General features: G+C 48.2%; 1 long non-coding RNA gene across 1 annotated transcript; it reads left to right on the forward strand.

Annotated features, from left to right (window-relative positions):
• The first annotated feature begins 682 nt into the window (after positions 1-682).
• LOC118973460 (uncharacterized) lies at positions 683-20,839 on the forward strand. The gene is made up of 5 exons (XR_005062808.2): positions 683-877; positions 1,161-1,298; positions 8,348-8,727; positions 17,571-17,725; positions 20,488-20,839. It is a non-coding gene; the product is annotated as an uncharacterized lncRNA (long non-coding RNA).
• Positions 20,840-22,858: the final 2,019 nt, after the last annotated feature.

Genomic DNA, 22,858 nt, shown 5'->3' on the forward strand with positions numbered 1-22,858 from the left:
GCTGTCCTCGGTGGGGTCAGGCAGCAGACCTCGGTGGTCACAGACAGGCAGAGCCACCGCCAGTAATTAGAAACAGGCAGCCCCTTCCTCTGGGTGCCCCCACAGCCGGGTAGGTGCCAGGGTTGCACACAGCCTGCAAGCTGACTCAGAGTCCAGAGCAAGGTTTTTGAGCTCCTGGGCCCTGGTTTTCTCATCTGTGTATGAGGAGGTCTTTCCCTTGGCCCCCGTCCACTCTGTCGGCAAGTCCTGTAACCTATACCTTCACAGTGCATCCTGAATCTGGCCCCTCTGCCCGACCCCCTGCTGCCACCCAGTCCCAGCCCTCCCTAGGAATCCCCCACCTCCTGCCTGGACCCCTCTTGTCCCAACCGCAACCTCCTTTCCACAGGGCAGGAGGCAGAACCCTATTCAAACCAAAGTAGCCCTTTGCTCAAAACACTCCGAAGGCTCCCACGGTGCTCAGAGGGAGAGCCCTCCTACCCGTGTCCTTTCCGCCCCCCTCCACCACTCCCCCTTGCCTCCCCCCACCCACCCACCCCCACTAGTTGCAGGGCTTTGCAATGGCTGCTTTCTTTTCCTGGAAGGTGCTCACCTCAGGTATCCCCAAGGTTCTACTTAAATGTCACCTTCTTCCTTCAAGCCTCCCCTCCCTGCTTCACTGTTCCCCAGACACGTCCCGCCTTCCTGGACTTGGCCTCTGTAGCGCCTTCCCCTTGCTGGAATGTCAGGGGAACGCCTGCTGCTTTACTCACAGCCGTGACCCCGATGCCTAGAACGAAGCCCAGTCCTTAGCAGATGCTTGATGGACGACTGTTGCATGAGAGACTGAAGCACACCAGTCTTAAGGGTGGTTACAAGGACTGACCGAGGAACACAGGTAAGGTACTCAGACCTGTACCGTAGTTCTGACCAGGCGCCAGTGCTCAGGGCATGATAATTGTTACCCCAGGAGCAGTATTACAGCTTTGGTGGCTCTTTGATGGAAGTCCTTGGTGGCCCAGCATTCATTCCCTCTTCTTTTGGTAACTCACCCCATTGCCTCTGGGATTTACCCCTCCCCCACTCTTGGTCCATGTGATTTGCCCATCCGTGCCATCTGGCTCTGGAGGTGGGTCACCTCAGCCAGAGCTAGTCAGTGCCTTGCTTTCCCTTGCCCACAGCAATGGGCTCAGAGATGGTCATGATCCGAAGTCAACCAGAGGCATTTCCGATTCCTGATGGCCTTGAGGATGAGCAGATGTAAGAGCTGGAACTCCTGCAGCCATTTCTAAACCAGGAGGAAAGTGAAGCCATCAGAGGTGAGGCATGCTGCAAATGCAGGGTGACCGGGATGATGTTCAGAATCCATCGTAATTTGGGCTGAATCCACATCTGGGCTTTTTAGCTATTTATATCACTACTGCTCACTTTAGTTAAGCTAGTTCGAGGTAGATCACTTGTCACCAGAAAAGTCCTGCTTGACCTAGAATCTGACCTGGACTCCTCTGGAAGTTTTCTCCCTTAACTCCCGTCCTTACCTGTCTCTCCCTATCATCCCTGAATCCCTGTTTAACTCTCCCGGTCTGGTGTTTGGCAGCCATAGGTTCCTGTCTTTATTTGATTCTGGTCTCCTCTCCTGCTACTCATCTTTTGTGCTATTTGTCTGGCCCCTGGTGGCCAGGGTGCATGGTTCCTGTCCTTTTGGGGAACTGGAATTTAGGACATCTGGGGTTTGCCACATTATTCACTCATTTGCTGTGTTAATGGCACTAAAAGTTGAACATGGAGGGTGGAATGTTCTGGTTAATCAAAGGACCTGGCTGACTGGGAGTTTCACCTGCTCTCCAGCCCTCCTCCAGACCTGTTCCACTCCCTTCTTCCGCTGCTCCCTCTGTTTGCATCCATCCTGCCTCCGGGTACTCCCTGAACGTGCTGACCACCTTCCTGCACTGAGAACTTTGCAGTGGCTGTTCCCTCTTCCTGGGATGTCCTTCCCAAAGACCTTGCAACAGTGGTCTCCTCATCCTTCAGTTCTCAGCTCTGTGGTCACCTTCTCTGAGAGGCCTCTCCTGACCAACCTATCCTTTTTTATTCTAATATCACCCCCCTTTTCAGCACTTGTCACTTTGGGAAATTATTTTATCCCCTTTTCATCTGTGTCCCTTGCTGGAATATAAGCCACATGAGGTCAGGGATCTTGTCTGTCTTACCTTTGTTTCCCTAATTCTTTCCCACTGTACCACACTGCCCTGTTTACTCCCTCATTGGTCCCAGCCACCCGGGTGGGAGGTCTCAAGGTCATTCTTCATGCCCACAGATAATCAGTGACAAAGTCTGACTTATTCTTCACCCCCTCCCTTCCCTTCTGCTCCATCCTGTCATCCCTGTTCGTTTAGGTGCTCATCACATGGTGCAGCAACTCCTAGCTGGGCTGCCTACCCATCCCTTCCCTTCTCCAGTTAGTCTACTACACCCATGACAGTTGCTTCATCTGGAACATTCTTTTGTTCCTTCTTTGCCTGATGTCTTGGTTGTAGGAAAAAAGAAGTCACTCTAGGTGTTTCAAGCAGGAGGAGATTGAATCCAGGTATTTGGGTGCTACAAAACCTTTGGAGGGGCTGGTGGGGTCTAGGCTGAACCTCCAGGATGATTCCAGAAAAGGTGGCAGGATAGTCCCAACTCTGCTACCTCAGGGTGTAGGGAATCATGAGGAGGCCATTGGAATTACTTGTCTGGGAACATAGCATTTTGGCTGTGATCCAGGGATTAGAGGGCAGGCACTTCAGTTGCTAGAGCTTCTGGCCAACCCCCATGAAGCTGGAGCCTGGGCTCTGGAGTGTCACTGCAGAGATACCCAGCATCTCCATGACCACACTAACCAGCAGAAAAACCCCAAAGGCCCTGGATTTACCTTCCAAATCACACACGTGCACCTGCTTAGTGGAACCCAATTTGAACCTTGTTGCAAAGGAGTCTGGGAAATGTAGTTTATAAGTTTGCCAGGGTCTGCATTTACAATGTGGGCTGTAGAAGGAGGCGGGGACAGACACTGGGGCCCATCAGCCATGTCTCTCTGACACAGTGGTCAGCCCCTGACCCCACGGCTTTCAGGTAAAGCTCAGGGAAGCCTTCCTGACCTGTAGGCCCCCTGTCATTTGCCCTCATGGCATCCTGTTTTTTCAGAACACAAATCACAGCTCATGGAGCTGAGTGTGTGCAGTTTCTGACAAGGCCAGTTTTCCCATGACATTGCTGCCCACGAAGCAGGGATCCTCACTGTAACTCCGGGGAGAGGAAATCCAGGGCAAAATATCTCCAAAACCAAAATCAGTCAAAGGGAGAAATAAAGTTTAAAACCCGTTTATTGCTTACAAACCATGGTCTGGGGCTGTTTCTCTCTCCTGCTCCAGCAGAAGCAAGCAAGACCTCCCCACAAGCTCTCAGGTTCAGATAAGCCCTCGGTTGTCCAGGTAATTACCCACTGATATTAAAACGAACTATGTTCTCCAGCCCTTAGGAACGCCTGTTGATATGCAGATGCACTAACACCAGGTGAGATATTCTGGATATATTACAATTTTACCCACACTCAGGCAAGAGCAGAGCCGGCACAGGGAAGGGGTTCCAGACTGTCAGTGTCGCTGAAGGAACCCTTCAGCCCTCCTACCCACTCCTGGAGCACAGCCTTCCTACAGCTCCATATGCAATTTTGAACTGCTTCCTGTCTTTGGGTATCTGCCTACCTCTCAGAGCTCCTCGATTTTTATCTCTGCTTTCTCCAGCTATCTGCTAGGTTGCAGTAAGGATGAGATTTAAAAGGAAGAGGTTTAAAAAACCAGCTTAAATCTTCCATGCCGCTGGGAGGGGGAGGACATCTAGTGGAGAAGAGAGGTCAGCTCCAATTCCAAGGAGACATGTAAGGAGGGGACACTGCCCAGGGCACCTGCCGAGGTGGCCTGGCAGCTGGAACAAGGGCCCTGACTTGTGTCCTTCACTGGATATAGCAGGACTCTGGGCTTGTGGCTGTGACCCAGATGTGAGAGCTAAGCACAGGCGATGCTCAGTAGTTGGTTAATGTTCAGAATAAACCAGGCCCCCAAGATCACTGAACCCTTGCTTCCCTGGTTTCTTCCTGGGTGAGTCAGAAAAGCCATGCCCCTCACCTACCTCTCTGACCACCTGCCACCCCAGGGTCTTTGACACATGGATCTCAGCTTGAGGAAGAGAAGACCCTGCTTCCCTCTGGAGATTCCCTGGTGTCAGTGAGCCGGGCCACTGTCAAGAGAGGGAAGAAGGGGGCACAGGCGTAGGGTGGAGATCTCTCCCAAGACTAGAGCCAGCAGCCTGCCACACTGTATCTTTGCCCCTCCATCCTCCTGGTTGTCCTCTGCATCTTTCCTACCAACCAGAACATTCTGGGTTGCTGGCAACAGAAAACCAGCTGCAAGCTGGCTGCACATGGAAATCCCTGTCTGGGGTAAACCTTGCTTTAAGGGGCTCAGACAGCCTAGAAACCAGTCTCCCCTGTCTCTAAAACCTGTCTGCTTCTCTGTCGTGTGCCCTCTCAGTACGGTTGCTGGCACGGTTGATGAATGGCCCCCAGCCACTCCTGGCTTCTCGTCCTCCCAGGCTCAGATCTTTGACTGGGCATTGCCTGCCAAAGTCCTGATATTGAGCCCACATGGAGCAGCTGGGCTGGCATTTCTACCCTGAACCAGTCTCTGGGGGACTGTGAGGTATGGGGGTGGAGCAGGGCCAGCCCAGAGCACAGGTTTTGGAGGAGGCAGGACCCCTGAATGGAAACTGGGGCTTAGGAGGCACTCAGTTAATGCCTGCTGTCTGAATGAATGGATGGATGGATGACTGAGTAATGCACCCGTCAGCCTCAGATGCTAAGAGGACATGAATCACGTAGGGGTCCTTGTGCTTAGACCTGGCATGGGTGGGAGCAGGCCAGGAGACAAGAGGTCAAAGGCCATGCAAAGGGGCTGTTGGGGAGTTGGTTCCTATCTAGGCAGAGGGTGCATGTTCCACAATAACTAGCCCTGTGCTCACTTCCCCTCAGTGGTCAGCAAAATCCTCATTTGGGAGATGCCAGTGAAAGAAGTTTGATTCCTGTGTGAGTGTTGAAGATGCACAGGGCAGACTGCCAGCTGCCCCTGTATATGTTCTCCTCTTTCCATGGTCAGAACTTCCCATGAAGCGTGTGACCACCTTCCGAGGTTGCATCCCCTTAGTTGGGTGCGGTCATGGAGAGGTTCAGAGCCATTGTCTGTCCCACCTCCATCCCGCTACCTGATGGCCACAGCGGGGATGGCCCTCCTGGCTCAGGCAGGGATGGCGGCACAAAAGGGAAGAGAGCCCAGGTCTCCAACCCTGTGGAGTTGCTCTACCAACTCCGAAGGCCTCATGCCCAGACTAGCCACGAGAGAGAAACGATGTGTATAGTGTTCACACCACTCTTTGGGTTTCTGTCCTGAGACTTTGCTCATGTAGGGTGGAGCCTTTCTGACTTACGTCATGGGGGGCCACAGAAGTGTCACAGAGCCGCTGCCAGCCCCCTTCCTCCCGTCAGTGGGATTCTCTGCCTTGGGAATCTTTCCAACCTGACCCCAACCTCCCCACCCGACCAATGAAAGCCTCTTTGGTCCTCCTGTCTGTCCCCTCCTACACCATGTACCCTCCTGGCTGCAAGCACAGCTCAAGCTGTGGGATGGTCCCTCCCCCAGCCAGAGGCCACCCCTCGGAAGGCCTGCTAAGGAGCAGCCTACTGCCTCCATCCCTGTTCCTGGCCTGCCTATGCCCTGGCATGTGCCAGGAAGCGCCAAGGATCCCCCGTCTCTAAGAGGGATGGCCAGCTGCTCTGGGCAGTGAGGCCCACGGGTCTCTCCAGGCTGCCCTTCCAGAAACTCCCAGCCCCTTCCTGCCTGGCTTCCTGCCCAAGCCCTTCCTGGAAACCAGGCCTACCCCGCCCCCGGCCCAGGGCGCCAATATTTCCACGGGGTGATTCAGCCAGGCCTCCCCAGGCAGAGCTCCTCCTCTCACTCATGATATTGAAAGTCTGGAAAACAGCTTGGGGGTGGCAGGAAGGAGAGTCCAGGCTGGGGCTCCACCTGCCCCCACCCCCACCAGACCCTGAGGTCTCCAAAGAGGGCGGGAAAGACCAGGGAAGAGCACTGGAGAATTTCTGTTTAAATGTTCATCTATGAAAACTTATGAGTGAAGCTTTATTGGTACATAGAATGCAAATAGTGTCACAAAGTATGTAAAATAAATATATGGATATTGGGATGCTTGCTGAAGAGTTTTCACTGACAGGTGGACTGGTGGTTCACAGTTTGGTGACCATCAGCCTAAGGCTATTTCTGCTCAGGCCCATACCCTCTGTGGGGGAACCTTGGCCTTCATGGAAGGGAGAGAGACCAGTAGGCTAGACTGTGGGTACCAAGGAAGGCTGCAGGGGCCTTTGGGCAGGAGGGAGGGACTGGCATTGCCTGCTGGGGAACTGCAATTTGTGTGTGTGCATGTGTGTGTGTGTGTGTGTGTGTGTCGGGGGGAGGTTTTCAGATCAGGAGAATGTTGGCCCAGGTCCTGGGAAGGCACCAGAATCACCAGAATGACTGAAATGATGGTTTGGTGTCTGGAGAATTCTGTTTTCTTTCTTGATGAGAAAGGGGCAAAATTTATGCCTTCTGAAGCAAATGGAAACTTGACGGTCAAGGTTTATTGTTTCAACAGGATCATTTCATTGCATGTGACAGAAACCCAACTCAGTGCCTTAAGAAAGAAAGGGAAATTGTTGGTTCATGTAACTGGAACCTCAGTAGAGCTTGTAGCTTCAGGAATGGCTGGCTCCAGGTCCTCCATGTTGACTTCTTTCTCTGGAGGCTTTCTCCTTGTGCTGGCCAGATAGCTCCAGCAGCTTCAGGCTTATCATTAATTAGCTCAACAGTCCCAGTGGAATGAGAACTTCCCTTTCCCATTAGTTCCAAAAAACAAAAAACAAGGCTGACTGACCATTGCTCAGACTGGGTCATATGCCCATTCCAGAACCACTCCTGGAGACTGACTGACCAGGCATGGGTCACATGAATTACTCTTGGTGCTTGTGTGATGGGTGATGTCAACCCCCCAGTACATTCTAGGGGACTCTCCTTAGGAAAAGTGTCTTCTCCATAGAAGGGGAGATAAAACTAAGGCAATGTCTCCCCCATTTAACAGATGATGCCAGGGACATCTGGCCATATTTCCAACAATTACACATTCGTTTTTCCTCCAGGAAGTTGGAGGGAAGATTGTGTCCCTCTCACAAAATGACGTGTTTGTGGGTGACCAAGGGGGTTTAGCAGGGCTTCTGCGGAGGGCTGGGGACAGAACCTGGGGCATCCATGGCTTGGGCACTGAGACTGTGGAGCAGAGTGGTCCTCCTTGGCATCCTGGTCCTGGGGTCTAGGGACCTTGGAGGCCAGAAAATGAGAGGCTGGATAGCTCTTCAACCCAGTGGGAAGGATTTGCTGTCACTTAGATCTGGGTTCAAGTCCCAGCTCAGTCACTCAGTTGTGGGTGACCTTGAGGGAATGGCTTCACCTCTCTGAGCTTTGGTTTTACCTGCAATAAAATGGAGTGCTCTTCCCACCCAGCGTGGTTTTAAGTACTGAGTGACATGATGTCTGTAAAGTGAAGAGCACAGTCCCAGGCACACAGTAGGGCTGGTGACCAAGGTGATTATCGTTGATTATCGTAGGCTCTGAGCCTGGGGAGAGTTTGCTAGTAGGGGTCTGACCAAGGCCTGGGGGCTGCCTTGCTCCTGTTAGGACTGATATCTACCTATGGCTGGCCTGAGTCAGTAGGCGGGAGGCCCCTGTGCATGTGGCTTAAAAGAGCTGGAAGTCGGGGCCTAGCAGTAGGAGCTGGCATAGGGGAGCTCCTGCCTCAGTCTCTTTTCCTAGTGCTTCAGGGCTCACCCTTTTGAGAGAATGCCCCTCCTCATGAAGCCCCTCAGCAGGAGATATGATGGAATGATGCTCAACATCTGCATCACCACCTTCTGGCATCCCCCCTGTACTGCGGAGGTTGGGAAGCAAACAAACAAAACCTCTCCCAGACTCCTTTGCAGCTAGAGCTATGGAAACAACTGAGATATGAGCAAATATCATCGATCCCCTAACAATCACCCCTGGCAGGGGGGATCTGGAGGGCATTTCTTGACCAGAGTCCATAGGTGGAGGGAACACTGAAATTTTGAAAGGCTGTGTCATGACTCTCTTTTGCAGGCCAGCAATGACAGTGGACGATGTCCCTATTGGCAAGAGCTCCCTGAATAGGTTGTAGAAATGACCACAGATTCTTCCCCTCATTGTATCCACAGCACTCTGCAGCATTTCTCAGCTGGAGTTTGTATCTGGGTGCAAATGTGTGACCCAATTTGGACAATGGAACAGCAATTAGGGTGTTTCAAGCCAAAGCTTGAAAAACGCTTGTACACTGGGGCTTGTTCGCCCTTTCCTTCTGCTTTGGAGCCCAGCCTCTGGCGAAGAAGTCCAGCTAGCCTGCTGAATGATGGGAGACATGAGAACCACTTGTCACTGTCACTCTGGCCAATAGCCAACCAATTGCCAGATCTGTGAGTGGAGCTGTCCTTGGTCATCCAGCTACCAGCTGACTACAGACACATGAAGACGCTCAGCAGGCCCACCCAGACCACAGGAACTTTGCAGCTGACACACAGACTCATGCACAAAATGAAAGGTTAGTGTTGAAGCCACTAAGTTTTGGGGAAGTTAACTGATTCAAGGAAGCAGAAGAGTATGGGTGGTGGCACCTAACCACCAGAGATAAAGTGGGCATCTGGCCCAGAACAATAATCAGGATGGCTTGACCCCTGTGGGGTCAGATTTCTATAGTATTTGGTGGTGGCTCCTTGAGCATAGTGTCTCTGAATTAAAATATATGGACAGCCTAGTAAAGTCTTATTTGATCTTCATGTCTCACATTTCAAAATGTATTTTCCTTTCTGTTTTTCAACTATTTTCTAATTTCCTTTGTTATTTTTTTCTTTGATACCTGGGTAATTTAGAAGTATGTTGTTAGTTATGACTTCTAATTTAATTCTATTGTGGTCACAGAAAATATATGAATCTTTTTAAACGTATGAGGATGTATTTTCATGCAAAATACTATCTGTTTTTGTAAATGTTTCAGGTGTACTTGAAAAAAATGTTTTCAGGTGTTGGGTGGAATGTTTCATAAACATTAATTAGGACAAGTGTGTAATGTTGTTCAAGTCTTCTAAATCTGGGGTGGCAAACTTTTTCTGTAAAAAAACAGATAGTAATGTTTTTGGCCTTGCAGGCCATATTATCTCTGTTGCAACTACTCCACTCCACCATTGTAATATGAAAGCCGACGTCAGCAATATGCAAATAGACGTGTAGATGTATTCTATTGAAACTTTATTTAAAAACAAGGCTAATCTCTTAGCTGATCCCTGCTCTCTATTGTTACTGTCTACTTTGTTCTGCCAGTTATTGAGAGAGGTATGTTGAAATCTCCAGCCATAATCATGGGTTTGTCTATTTCTCCTCCAGCACATATCAGTTTTACTTTATATATTTGCAGCTGTGATATCAGGTGCATTAACACTTAGGATTTTTATGTTTTCTTGATCAATTAACTCCTTTATCATTATGAAATGCTCCTTTTTATTCCTGGTAATAGTTCTCATTCTAAAATCCACTTTGTGTGATATTAGTCTAGCCACCAAGCTTTTTTTTTTAAAGTAGCTGCATGATAAAAATATTTTTCCATTCTTTCATATTTCATCTACGTGTAGCCTTTATATTTAAAATGGGTTTCTTTTGGACAACATAGGCCTTGCTTTTTTATACAATCCAACAATCTTTGCTTTTTAATTATAATGTTAGACCATTTACATTTAATGTGCTTACTGGTATGGCTGAATTTAAATCTAACATATTTTAGTTGACTTTTACCTGTCCCCTCTGTTCTTTGCTCACTTTCTTTCTTTTCCTGCCTTCTTTCTCTTCTGCACTTCTGACATGCTGTTAATCCAGTCCAGGGTATTTTTCATTTATAGAGGTCTGATTTTGGTCTTTTTTATATCTTCGGTTTCTATCTTCTTGATGCTCATTTTCCTCTCCCTTCTTAAATATATTGAGTGAATTTATAAGAGTTGTCTTAATGCCACTGTCATCATTCTGTCATCTGTGTTTTCTCTGAGTCTATTTCTACTAATAAGTTTTTCTCCTTGCATTTTCCTTCTTCTTTGCATGCCTGGTAATTTTTTATTAGATGTCAGACACTGTAAATGTTGTGTTCTTGGGTGCTGGATTTTTGTTTGCTTGTTTTGTATTTCGTACATATTTTGGGGGCTTTGTTCTGTGATAAAATTTGGCTCTTTTGAAGCCTACTTTTAATCTTTGTTAGGTCCAGAACAGCCTTTGGGCTAAGGCTAATTTGGCTCCATTACAGAGTTTGGAGAACTTCCCACTCTGGCTGGTGGAAACACAAACTGTATAGCTCTGTAGGATTCGGAGGAAAAGAATGGTCTGAATAGAAGGACAAAATGGTGTTCCACTTATCTAGTGCTGTGTAAAAATCATCCCAAAAGATAGTGATGTAAAACAACCGTTCTATTATGCTCAGACTGTAGGTAATACATTTGCTTTTGGAAAAGGCACAGTAGGTGTTTTCTGCTCCTGGATACCTGGGCCCTCAACAGGCGTGACTTGAATGGTTGGGGGTCACTGACAGCTGGAGGGGTGGAATAGCTGGGGTTGGGGGCTCCATTTCCAAGCTGGCTTTTTCATTCATGTGTCTTGCACCTGGGCTGGGCAGACTGAAAGATGGGTTCAGGTATGATTGGCTACTAGAGCATCTAAATACGGTCTTTCTGGAATGTCAGTTAGTGGACCTCTCAGGATGATTGGACTTCTTACATGGTGGCTCGGCTCTGGGATCAAGCATTCCAGCAGGAAGACAGAACGCTGTTTGACCATTTATGACCGAGTTTTAAAGGTTACATAGCATCGTTTCCACCATACTCTATTAATAGAACTGATTAGCAGCTTGCCCACACTTATGTGGAAAGGATCATAGGGAGAGAATGTGTCTTCATACTTTAAAACCATCACAGATGTTATCTTGGCCCAGAGTAGAGATGGGTGGTTAATGGTGTTTGATGCTGCTAAATGGACAGATACATTGAGGGGAAAGGAGAAATTATTGGATTCAACAATGAGACCATCACCATGAGAATTCCCTGCAGGACCTAGTAGAGCAATGGGAGGTGGGAAAGCCCACCAGTGTGGACTGCAGGATGCTGCACACACTTCCTAAAGTAGGTGGACCCAGTGTAATACAGATCTCCAACAGACACCTCTTAGGAACTTTTGAAAAGAATTGTCTACACTCCTGTCTTCCACTTCCTTACCACGTGCTCACTCGGAGCCTGGGCACTCTGGCTTCTGCCAGCACTGTCACAGGCTTCTCCAGAAAGTGCTCTTATTTGCTCAGACCATCTGAAGCCCGTGATGTGTGGGTCCCTCCCTTCTCTTCTGATTGCTTCTATCCCTGGGACTCTCCTAAACTTCTCCTGATTTTCTGGCTGTTCCTTCTCTGAGGCAAACTGCCCCTTCCATCACCAAAAAGTCAATGTCCTCCCAGGGTCTTCCTAAGTTCCTCTTCTCTTCTGTAGTCCCATGGTTTCAGTCCTCACCTCTTGGTTGAGAACTTTCAAATCTCTCTGTCCCCACTGGGCTTCTCTCTTGACCTTCAGATCTCAATTATCACCTTGCCTCCTGGACCTTAGAACGTCAGACGGACATCTTACATTCAGAATATCCAGTGTTGAACTCGTTCCCTCCCCCTTGCAGCATGTGGCACATTTCCTGGATCTCTGTCTCTGTGAAGGAGCCCACCAAATACGATATGGTTAGATCTGGAGGCCCCAGCACTTTGTCCTGATCTCTACCACCTTGTATCCAACCCATCAGTCAGCAGGTTTATTGATCCTGTATCCTCAGTGATGCTCCCACGTGCATCTTCCTCTCCATCTTCACTGTTGAGCGCTATAGTTCGAACTTCCATCCATGGTAGATTATATTGTTCCAGACTAACCCTTCTTCTGAGAATAATTAGAAAACATGGACTCACTATTTAAAAACCATCTCTTTGAAGATCTACTGTGGCAATAAGGGACTGCAGGGCTAAGATATGGGGGAGAGGGGACACTCAGGGAAGTGTATCTGGCAGTCAGCACCATTTCCTTCTCAGGGCAATACCTGATTCTGAAAGGCTGAGAAGTTAAGAAGGAAATGATCTCCTGACAGACTCTGAGGCTTGGGGAGATAAAAATTGGAGTCCAGAGACTGCTAAGGAGAAGCAACCTTAATTAACTCCCCAGGTTCAGACCTCAGCTGCATGCTGGACCTAATAGTGAGCCTCAAGTCTCCACTTCTTACATGACAGCCTGAGGTACTCCGAAGACCCACCCCCAGCAAAAGTGGTAAAAGTGATTTAAAATATAACCATTTAAAGTCTCTGGGATTGATCTTAAGGGCATACAGCACATGAAGAAATAATTTTTAAAAGAAAACCTACTAAAAATCAATAGTGGTCTGGTACATGCCCTAGGACCCACTTTTCTCCCCCTGCCTCCTAGCTCAGTGAGACAGAACCTCACCACCAGGTCACCCTAGCCAAGGACACAGGGCTCCCACAGCTCCCAGCTCCCAGGTCAAGGGGCATCTTCCTTGGGAGGGCTTCAGATTTGCTTGTCCTGTGCCCAGACACCAAGGGTGAGGCTCAATTCTGGACAAGTGCAGCTGAGAAGTGGGGCTTTCTTCTTCTATCAGCCTCCCCTTGTGGGACAAAGACTATCTGGGGTGTAGGGCCCTACCACCAGTTCCCTCACTTGTGGGATGGGGAATCCAGACCGGGAGAAGCAAGCTACGGAGACCTGCGTCTGCTGCCACTTGCCTCTGCCGAGTGCTCAACTCCTGAAACTGGGGTGTCACTCAAGAGAAAAGTATGCTCTTGTCCCCAACCCCAAGCACTGTAAGCATGGCTTGGAGACTTTTCCCAGATAGAGAAAAGCAGATCATAAAACAGAAAACTCCAAAGGAACTGACTTAATGTGCAACAGTATTGGAGAAACGCAGCCTAAGAGGACTCTCAAAACCAGGGGAAATATTGGTGACAGGCAATTATGGGGAGCTTATAGATTCATTGGTGACATAGGCTAAGGCTAGTTTGACATCTGGCTAGTTTGCTGGAGAGAATCTGGGATAGAGCTGTGAGGAGCCCACTTGGGGTCAGAACAAATCTTGATATGAACACCAACCTTGGGAAGTATTGGTGCGGTTTAGGCCAAGGTCAAAGTCAGAGGAACCCCTCGCCCTCAGTCCTGACGCCAGCTGCAAGTCTGGGAACCCTCTAGGTCACCCTCAGTTATGATAACTCCTTAGAAAGACTTCTATGCAAGCTGCTATGCTTTATGACAAGGAGAGGATACAGATTAAGATCAGTCCAAGGATAAGGTGCAGAGGGCACAGTCCAGGGAAAGAAACAAAGTGTGGTTGCCATAGGTCTTCCCTGTGGCATCAGGATGGGTTACTTTCCTGGCATTGATGTGTGATGGTGCACATGGAATACTGCCAACCTGGGAAGCTCATACGAACCCCGGGGTCCAGAGGGCTTACTGAGGCTCCCCTACAATCCGATCGATGGATTGCCCACGAGGTTGATCCCCGTCTCCAGACTGACGGACACTGCTGACCCAAAGCTCCAGCCTTAATCATACTGCCTTCTTTCCAGTACCGCCAGCCCTCCCCTGAGGGGAAGACAGCCTCCCGCCACTGAATCATGTTAGGTGCTCCTCAGGCAGACAAAGACACATCTATAGACACAGCATTCCAGGGGCTCAGTGGGCACCTCCCAGCCACAGAGGCCAAAGTCCTGATAATTTGGGGACAAGGTTAAATGTGGGACAGCCCTGCAGAGATTTAAAGGATCCCCTTCTCCAGGCTAAGCCACTTCAACTCCTTACAGGATGGGGTCCCCAGCTTCCACCCCATTCCAGTTGTCCCCTCCAGATCCCCTCCCTAGTTTGGTCCCGTCCCTCTCTAAGGTGGGACCTCCTATGGAGGATCTGGGAGACTGAGGGGCAGCTGGCAAGCAAATGAGGCTGCTTCCTGGAGCTTGTGGAATATGAAGGAGAGAGTAGCCCAGGAGCCCCTCAGAGAAGTGAGGTGCTGGCTCTTGTGGGTCAAGTGCTCCCAGAGTGACTTCAGGGAAGATATGTCACAGCTCTTGACACCCCACAGCCTGGGCCACTCTTCACACCGCCCACACAGAACCCAAGGCTGTGGCCAGCATGGCAAAGCCAGGCACCTCTCCTTCCAGGGCACATCTCACGGTGGTTTCCGTAAGTTGGTGGAGATTGCATAACTCTTACCAACTGCCATGCCGGATATATTTTGCAACCCAGCCCGGTGCCACACGTGTCGGCTGGCATGGCCAAGCCTCCCACAGAGGCCGGAGGAAGTCTGAGAATGAAACACAACCAACAGCGCCTCCCAGGAACTTGTCCGCCTCAGGGCACGCTCCCCTCTCTCCAGGCCTTGCACACCGTCCCCTGCAGGGCACAGGGTCCCACTGGGCTCTGGTCGGAAAGGGGAGCTGGGATGTCCACAGAGGAGCCAGGACGTGTGGGCTTCAAAGAAGCCACCATGGCATACCAAGGGCTCTTTTTGGCTTTCAAGTGAGATGTCCCAAAAGTTCCACTTGGGAAGAGACCCCCCCATCACCCCCTGGGCAGTGTCCCACCAGGGGGCATGCTGAGGAGAAGACCCACGGGTGCATGCGGTGAAGCTCAATGTCATTGGAGCAGACATGGCAGAGAGTGGGTGCCGAGGAAGAGGCTCTGAGGCCAGTCTGAGAGGAGAGAGTGGGGGGTCCACTGGCTGGCCAAAGGAGAGAGAGGCAACCCCGCCAGCCTATGCACCTCTTGCTGAGGACCACTGTGAGGAGCTGGCCAGGGGGCATTGAGGCTTGACCCTTTGTCCACGGTTCATAGGCCCCCATGCTCCAGGGATTGGGGGATGATCTAGACAGTTTTGTGGACTCCCAAAGCAAAAGCCAGGACCCTCTGCGGAAACGGAGCCAAGGACGGAGAGAGGAGCAGGGACACTCCCACTTCCTGGGAAGGGATTTCTCGGAGTCGGAGCACAGTGGACCCTGCGCCGGGGCTCATAGATGCCCGGCACATCCCACAGCTGCTGGGAGGGCTGGCCGCTGATGCCTCCCGGCTGCGTCCTTCCCCAGAAACCCCTTGGAGCTAAACAGAGCTGCCTCTCCCAAGGCCAGACCCCCTCCTGGGGACAGCCTGTGAGTGTGCTTGATGACAAGGCAGTGTAGAAGTCTAAAGGCTGCCTGTCTTGCCCCAGCTTGGGGCAACTCTGAGGGCAGTTTGAGCCCAGAGCCCCAGTGGCTGCAGCTGAGTCTCTGTGGGGGCTGCATTGCAGACTGACTTCTTGCTGCCCCACCCTGCTTCCCTTGCTCCCTCACAGGTGCTGAGGTGGAGGGCTCCCCAATAAACCTCTTGAGTCTGTCCCCTGGGGACCCAACCTATGAGAGTATTTTGAACCACCGAGGAGTCCTGAGGCACTCAAGGGTGTAGACCAAACTAACTAAAATATTTGCTATCCAAACTAGTGGTTTCTTTGCTCCTTGGTGCTAGTCTATTCCAGCCAACTCTATTCTCCTGACCACCCTTGTTGGGCAGTCTTTGGACTGCATTACACCAAAAAAGGCACCCTCTGGTTGGAAAGAGAAGGCTATCAGCCATTGAAGAGAAGACTTAAGGATATGTCAGCACCTAATTAAGATTTTTCTAGTGAGGATTACTTAGAAGAGTAGAATGGACATTGAACAGCAAAATTTTGGTTGGGTATAAACACTTGCAAATTATTTTGGAGGAGCTCGAGACCATTTTTGAAATGTGGAAACCATATGATTACCTTTTAGTTCCCAAAGCAAAGGTGACCATCTACTGAACTATTTCCAGGCCAAGCAAAACCAGGACTAGCCATCTGCAGTTTTACCAATCCACCAACAGGAATGATTTCATATACATGTAGGGTTTACCCATTTACCAAGTGCCCTTCTGTTATTCATCATAGGGCTTGAGAATCCTAACCCTTCTTAAGAAAAGAGAAGGAGGATGAGATGTTGCTTTATGTAAATGAAAAATATAAGAGTGGTCTTTAGGTATGGCTTGACCCAGGGGCTTAAGTTATGTCATCGAGACCCTATTTGTTTTCTTGCTGATATTCCACTCTCAAGTAGTCTTTCCTCTTGAGCAGTAGGTTAGCTGCAACAGCTCTGGATCAACACCCTCCACCGTTGAAGAGCTGACTGGGAATGTGAATCTTATTTCCAGCTGCCTAGCAAAAGTCCTGAGATTCACTTTGTTTGGCCTGATTGGCTTTGCTTTAGCCAACCTTGAACCAATTACTGTGCCTTCAGAGAACTGCCGTGCCTCTATTGGTTATGTCTAAATTTCACCTGTAACAATTTGCTGAATATCTGGTTGGTGTCAGACCCTCTCATAGATTTGGGGATTATATAAATACTGTGGTCGTTCATTTGGCCTCAAGAATTCACTTTCTAGTAGGATAAATGGACATGCAACAAACTTCACAAATAATCCATTATCTGATTTGATTCACAAAAAGATCTTGTAAAAGGGACTGATACATATATTAGCCTATTTGCCAATAAGGGAAGAGAGACTCAGGGAATTTAATAGCTCACATACAGCTTAATAGACTGGTAGATGCCTGGTAAATCCTGATGTTGGGAGGTGTGGAGCTTCCACAGCCCTCAGCAGGCCTGGCTAGAGAGAGAGATGACGACAGCTGGGGGTCCTAAAAGAGCCATAATATCTTGCACAGAGGCAGGAAGAACCCAAAGTCCTGAATGGAGCCCAGGATAGCTTTGTTGAGGGCCCTGGGCTGCTGAGGAAACTCCCCAAATAGTCAGAATTTCTTTGGCTTCCAGTAACAGAAGACATGGGTATTGGTGGCTTGAACATCCAAGACAGTTATTGTTTCATGAATAGGGAGTTTAGAGATAGACATTCTTGGGTTGTTTTATACAGTGGCTCAGAGACATCCTCCAGGACCCCTGGGCTGCCCCCCTTCCCCCTCGCCAGCCTTGACAGGTTAGCTTCTGACCGTTCCATGATTGGCTCTTCAAGGTCAGAAGACGGCCTCATCAGACCCAGGAGTCATATCTTTGCACAGCAATGTCTGAAAACCAGATGGAGGCAGAGTCCCTTCCTTATGCACCTTTAGAAAGAGAAAAACATTTTCCAAAAGCACCCCAGGAGATCTCCCATGTCCTCATCAATACAGGACTCAGATTTAGCGGCTGTAACAAATTTCCAGAAGTAGCAGTGACTTAAACAAGGGAGGCACTTATTTCTCTCTCAAGGACAAGTCCAGGGAGGTAGTCCTAGGCTGATTTGTGTGTCCACATTGAACAGACCCCGGTTCTTTCTATCTTAGGTCTCTGCTGTCTTTAGCCTGTGGCTTCCATCTCGGATCACTGAAGTTCGCTGTGCCAACTTCTCCCATCGTGTCTTCCTTTCAGCCAGTTGGAAAGGGAGGAGGTACTGGAGACACTCCACTTTCCCTTAAAGGCATGCCTCGGGAGTTCAGAGGTAACTTTTGCTCATTTCCATTGGTTAATGTAATCACATGTCCGCCCCCACGTGAGAAGGAGGCTGAAGCAATGTTGGCTATATGCTGGACAGTTTGGTTGCTATGGGAAGAAGAAGGAAATGGATACATTAAGGAAAAATGAACAGTCTCTGCCACAGAATGGAACTATTATCAGGATTAATGTAGACTACACTGATCAAAGATTCACCTTTTGGGGCGGGAGGGATGACTACCCCCTCTTAAGTACATGGCTTCCCAATACACAGGCAAAATTAGGATCTGGTTAGAAAAACAAATGGAGAATGACAGTAGGTAGGTGTGGTAGGCAGAATAATGGCCTCCTAAACATATCTATGTCCTAATCCCATGAGCATCAACTCATAGCCAATAGGACTTTGTAGATGGGATGAAGTTAAGGATCTTGAGTTGGGGAGATTATCCTGAATTATCTGGGTGGGCTTGATGCAATCATAGCACCCAGTGTATCACATGGGCCCTGTAGAAGGGATACAGGAGGGTCAGGGTCAGAGGAGGGGGCAATGTCATGACAGAAGCAGAGACTGGAGTAATGAGTTTTGAAGAGGGAAGGGGTCCCAAGCCAAAGAATAGAGGTGGTCACTAGAAGGTAAAAAAGGCAAGGATAGATTTTCCTCTCAGAGCCTCCAGAGGGTAGCACCCTACTTAAGCCAGGTGAAAGTGATTTTAGGTTTCTGACCTCCAAAACTGTAGGAGAATAGATCTGTTGCTTTAAGCCACTAAGTTTGTGGTAATTTGTCACAGTAGCAAGAGAAAACGAATGTAGTAGGCAACCAACAGTGTCTGCCACACCATGACCAAGGAGCTGCAAGTCATCCTGAGGGCTCCAGGCTGAAGTTCAAGGGAGAGAGTGATGGGCGATGACGGGGATGGGGAACGGGGACCCGTCGTTGGTGCCCTGATCACCACCATGTACAGACATCACAAGATCTATTCAGAATAACCACTGCTATTTATTAAGAACCTACTATGTATCAGATACTCGGTATTATGGTTTGCCTTATGCAGTTTCTCTGCAAATTATTATTATCCATCCTATTTTATAGAGTTGGAAACTGAAGCGCAGAGCAATGAATTGTCTTATCAAAAAATGACACAGCTGGTAAATGACAGTGTTAGAATTAGAACTCAGTCTTGCTTGACTACAAAGTCATTGTTCTTTCTGTGGCGCCAAGAAATTCATGAAATTGTTGTGGCTGAGATGGCTGAGAGTCACCAAATTTTGAGTCCCTTGAGGTCATAATCTCCATTTAAATAGCTCCATATTCCTAGTACCCGCACTGGGTGTGGTGGTCAGTTTGTTGATTTAACCTGTGCTAAAACTTTCCCCCATCCTGTTTTAGTTTTTAAAGATTTTAAAAATACAGAAAAATAGAGCAATCTAATAACTCCCTGCAAGGAACATATTACTGTATTTCCTTCAGATTTTAAAAAAACAAAAACAAAATAGTACAGATAAATTTGAAGATATTTTGACCTATTCTTTTCCTTATGCTTTTTCCATGTTATAAATAATACTGCAATGAACATCCTCATCTGAAGTAATACTAAGGGAACAGAATTGCCAGGTGGAAGGGCATTACAATTTCAACTCCCCTAGATGTTGCCAAGTTGTTAATCAAAAAGATTCTATTCATCTTCTCTTCTTCTTTCTTTACTATTAAAAATTTCAGTCAGAGCCTTATGTATATACATTTAGTCAAATAGTTCTGCAAGACTTTTTAGGAGAAATAGCATTCTCCTCCAGGTTGTGAGATGTTTTGACTTATTCTTATAACATTTACCTCCATCTCTTTTTTTTCATATTTTTATTTTCAAATCAACTTCTTGAGGAATAATTTACATATAATACAACCACCATTTTTACATGAACAGATGTTTTTTTATTGAGATGCTTACAATAAAATGCACAAACCTCAGTGTACAGCTCAAAGAATTTTGACATGTGTACACACTCATGTGACCATCACCCAGATCAAGATATGACACATTCTCACTAATTTCTTCCATATCTCTAAATAACATACTCACCATGCTACTTGACTATCAGCTTTAAGTTATTATTATGTAAGATGAAGATTTAACCACATTTTTTCCCTGTCCCCCCACACCCACTATGTGCTCCCAATCTTCCACTACATTTAGAGCATAACTTTGGCTAGGTCATTATGATGGATATATAAACACTATTTTAAATAAACTATGCTTATTTTTTCTTTCTTACACAACATTCCTTCTTTCCTGGAGTTACTTGGTCTTGGGTTTCTGTTCTGTTTAGTTTTTTGTATATGTTCACTACTAAGTTAACCTCAGACTCTCAGCAGACTGCCTGGCTACCCCGTCAGGATGTTCACATGCCTCATATTCTCTCAGTTTCAACTTCTTGGTAACACATCCCCTCAAGCCCTTAGACCTGCTTCAATCTGGACAGCGCCGTCTCTCCTAATCAGCCTGTATCTAGGGCCTGGAAATTCCCTTCATTTCTTCCCTATGCTGTAGGATCTTCTGTATCCTCTGTGCCTCTTGGTTTTCTTCCTCATTATGGTGACACACATCCTCCAGTAATTTATGAAAAGAATTAGTGGAAGACAAATTCTTTGAGAATTTACATGTCTGGAAAATGTCTTTATTTCCCTCATACCTGGTGGATAGTTTGGCTGGGTATAGACTTTTAGGTAGGAAATAATTTTCTTTATGTTTTTCATCCTTTTATTCCCAATTCCAGATACAGCCAGTGCTGCTACTACATATGCCTTGAGGTGTCCAGGAATCCTGATCTGAGACAGAGGTGCAGAGTCTCTGGTACCTTGTGACAGTTAAGGGAGCATTCCCAAGGCTGTCAGACACATGGGTGCTCAGAAGACAGGACTGGGCTAGAAAGAGCAATTCGGATGCTCTCAGGTTGAGGTGAAGGAGGACTTCTAGAGGCTGTACCAGGTAGGCATGTGAATTGGGTTGCCTCACAGAGAGGGATGGAATCAGATAAGAGTTCCATAACGTTGCAGAGAAGGGCAACAGGGAGCCTTCAGCAATTAGCACTCACTGCAGCAATCAGCTGGGTCTTTGTTCAAACAAATGAACTGTAAAGTAAGAATTATGAGACAATCAAAGATATCTCTGACTAAATATTTTATATTACTAAGTAATTACTGTTTCATTTTAAAAGTGTGATAGCTTAATTGTGGTACTGTTTTAAAAACCCTTATATTCTATAAACATATATTGAAATATTTCCAGATAATAGTTCCATATGATACCTGGGATTGCTTCAAAATAACCCAGAGGAGAAGATATGTGTGTGTGGGGGTTCAGGCTGGCTGTGAATTGATCATTGCTGAAGCTGGTTTAGGGGGGTATAGAGGGGAAATTAGCTGTCTATTGCTGCTATGACACATTACCATAAACCCAGTGGCTTAAAACAAACAATTTATTATCTTATAGTTCTGTAGGTCAGAAGTCCAACGTGGGTCTCACTGAACTGCAATGAAGAGAGTATTTCATGGCTTGTGGTGCCTTCCTCCACCTCCAAAGCCACAAGTTTAGCATCTCTGATGCCTGTTCCATTGTCACACCTTGTCTGACTATAGCCAGAAAAGGCTCCCTGCTTTTAATGATTGATATGATTAGATTGGGCCCATCTGGAAAATCCAGAATAATCTCCCCATCTCAAAGTCCTTAACCTTAGTCACATTTGCAAAGTCCCTTTTGCCATGTCAAGTAACACATTCTCTGGTTCTGGAATTAGGATGTGGACATCTTTGGGGGACAGAGTGGGAGGGGCATTATTTTGTCTACTCTGGGCATGGGTGGGGTCATTATCTTATTCTACTCATGTGTGAATATAAAATTTTTCACAGTGATAAAAGAGCTTGCTAGGTTTTGCTGACTGGAGGCTGTTATTTAGGAGGAGCTGTGAGGCAAGTCTCTCTGAAGCAGTGACATCTGAGATGAGAACTGATGATGTGTGGTGGAGGCCCCACCCATGGCCTCTGAGCTTCAGGTGAGCAACAGGGAGCAGGTGCATCTGGAGGACAGCGCGGCCATGGCCTCCTCACTGTCTCTGCTGCAGGGCCACTAGGCAGCCTGGAGGAATGACACACAGGGGGCGTCCTGTAGTGGGAAGCTCCTCAGTTCACCCTATCTGGCAGGATGGGGGTCGATAGGTGCTACCAGGCTAAGCCCTCACCCCTAGGGCAGTGGCCACATTCTGGTCCCCCAGGAGCCAGCCTGCTGCATGCACTGGTGGGACACACAGAGCCCCTCTGCCTCACTCTGAGCAGAAGGGGCCTTAGGCAGGGTCCTCCGTGGGCACCAAAGGCCCAAAATGTCCTGTAGCCTTTTTGTACTACAAATGGTTTTCTGGAGTTCACTTTATACCTGATACCACTGTAGATACTTTTTTATATCAACTCATTTCGTCTTCACCACCTTCCCATGGAGTAGGCAGTAGTGTCCACCACTGTTATATGGTCTGTCAGCCAGGGTTCAGCCAAGAGAAGCAGGACCAGTGGAAGATCTAAAGTAGGACATGTATTGCAAGGAATTGGCTTATGGGATGCCTCAGTTTCCCCATCTGACTCATAGAGTGCCGTGGGGATTAATAAAGGAGCTAGTAGAGATAAGATGCTCAGAGGAGGAAGCAGTCAATGATTGTCAGCTCTTCATTTCTGGTCTAGCAGCACATTGCTCCCCCATCCCCAGCAGTTGCAGGCTCAGCCCCAGGCCTCCCCAGAGCCACCTGCCTCTTAGCCCTGCAAAACTTTGGCCTGTCAGGAACCTGCTGACTTTGTTTCATGGGAGTTGCCCTCCTGAAGGGTGATTGGGTGAAGGCAACTGGTCCAGCAGTAGCAGCTCGGCAGAGACGTATAACTTCTGACACTACGTTTCACAGAGCTGTGTGCTGGCAAGGAGTGGGCAGAGTGACCTGGCCCAGGTCCATGCCACCCTGGGGTCAGCAGGTGCTCCAGGTATGAGGGGAGACTGAGATGGAAGAGAAGGTCTATGGTGGGAAAGGCAGGCTCCCAGGAGGCAGGACTGGCCAGGGAACCACAGATATATGGGGTGAGGAGCTGCCCATGTGCAGAGGCAGCTGGGTG

Source organism: Manis javanica, chromosome 3, assembly GCF_040802235.1.
Source record: "Manis javanica isolate MJ-LG chromosome 3, MJ_LKY, whole genome shotgun sequence".
NCBI classification, from domain to species: domain Eukaryota; kingdom Metazoa; phylum Chordata; class Mammalia; order Pholidota; family Manidae; genus Manis; species Manis javanica.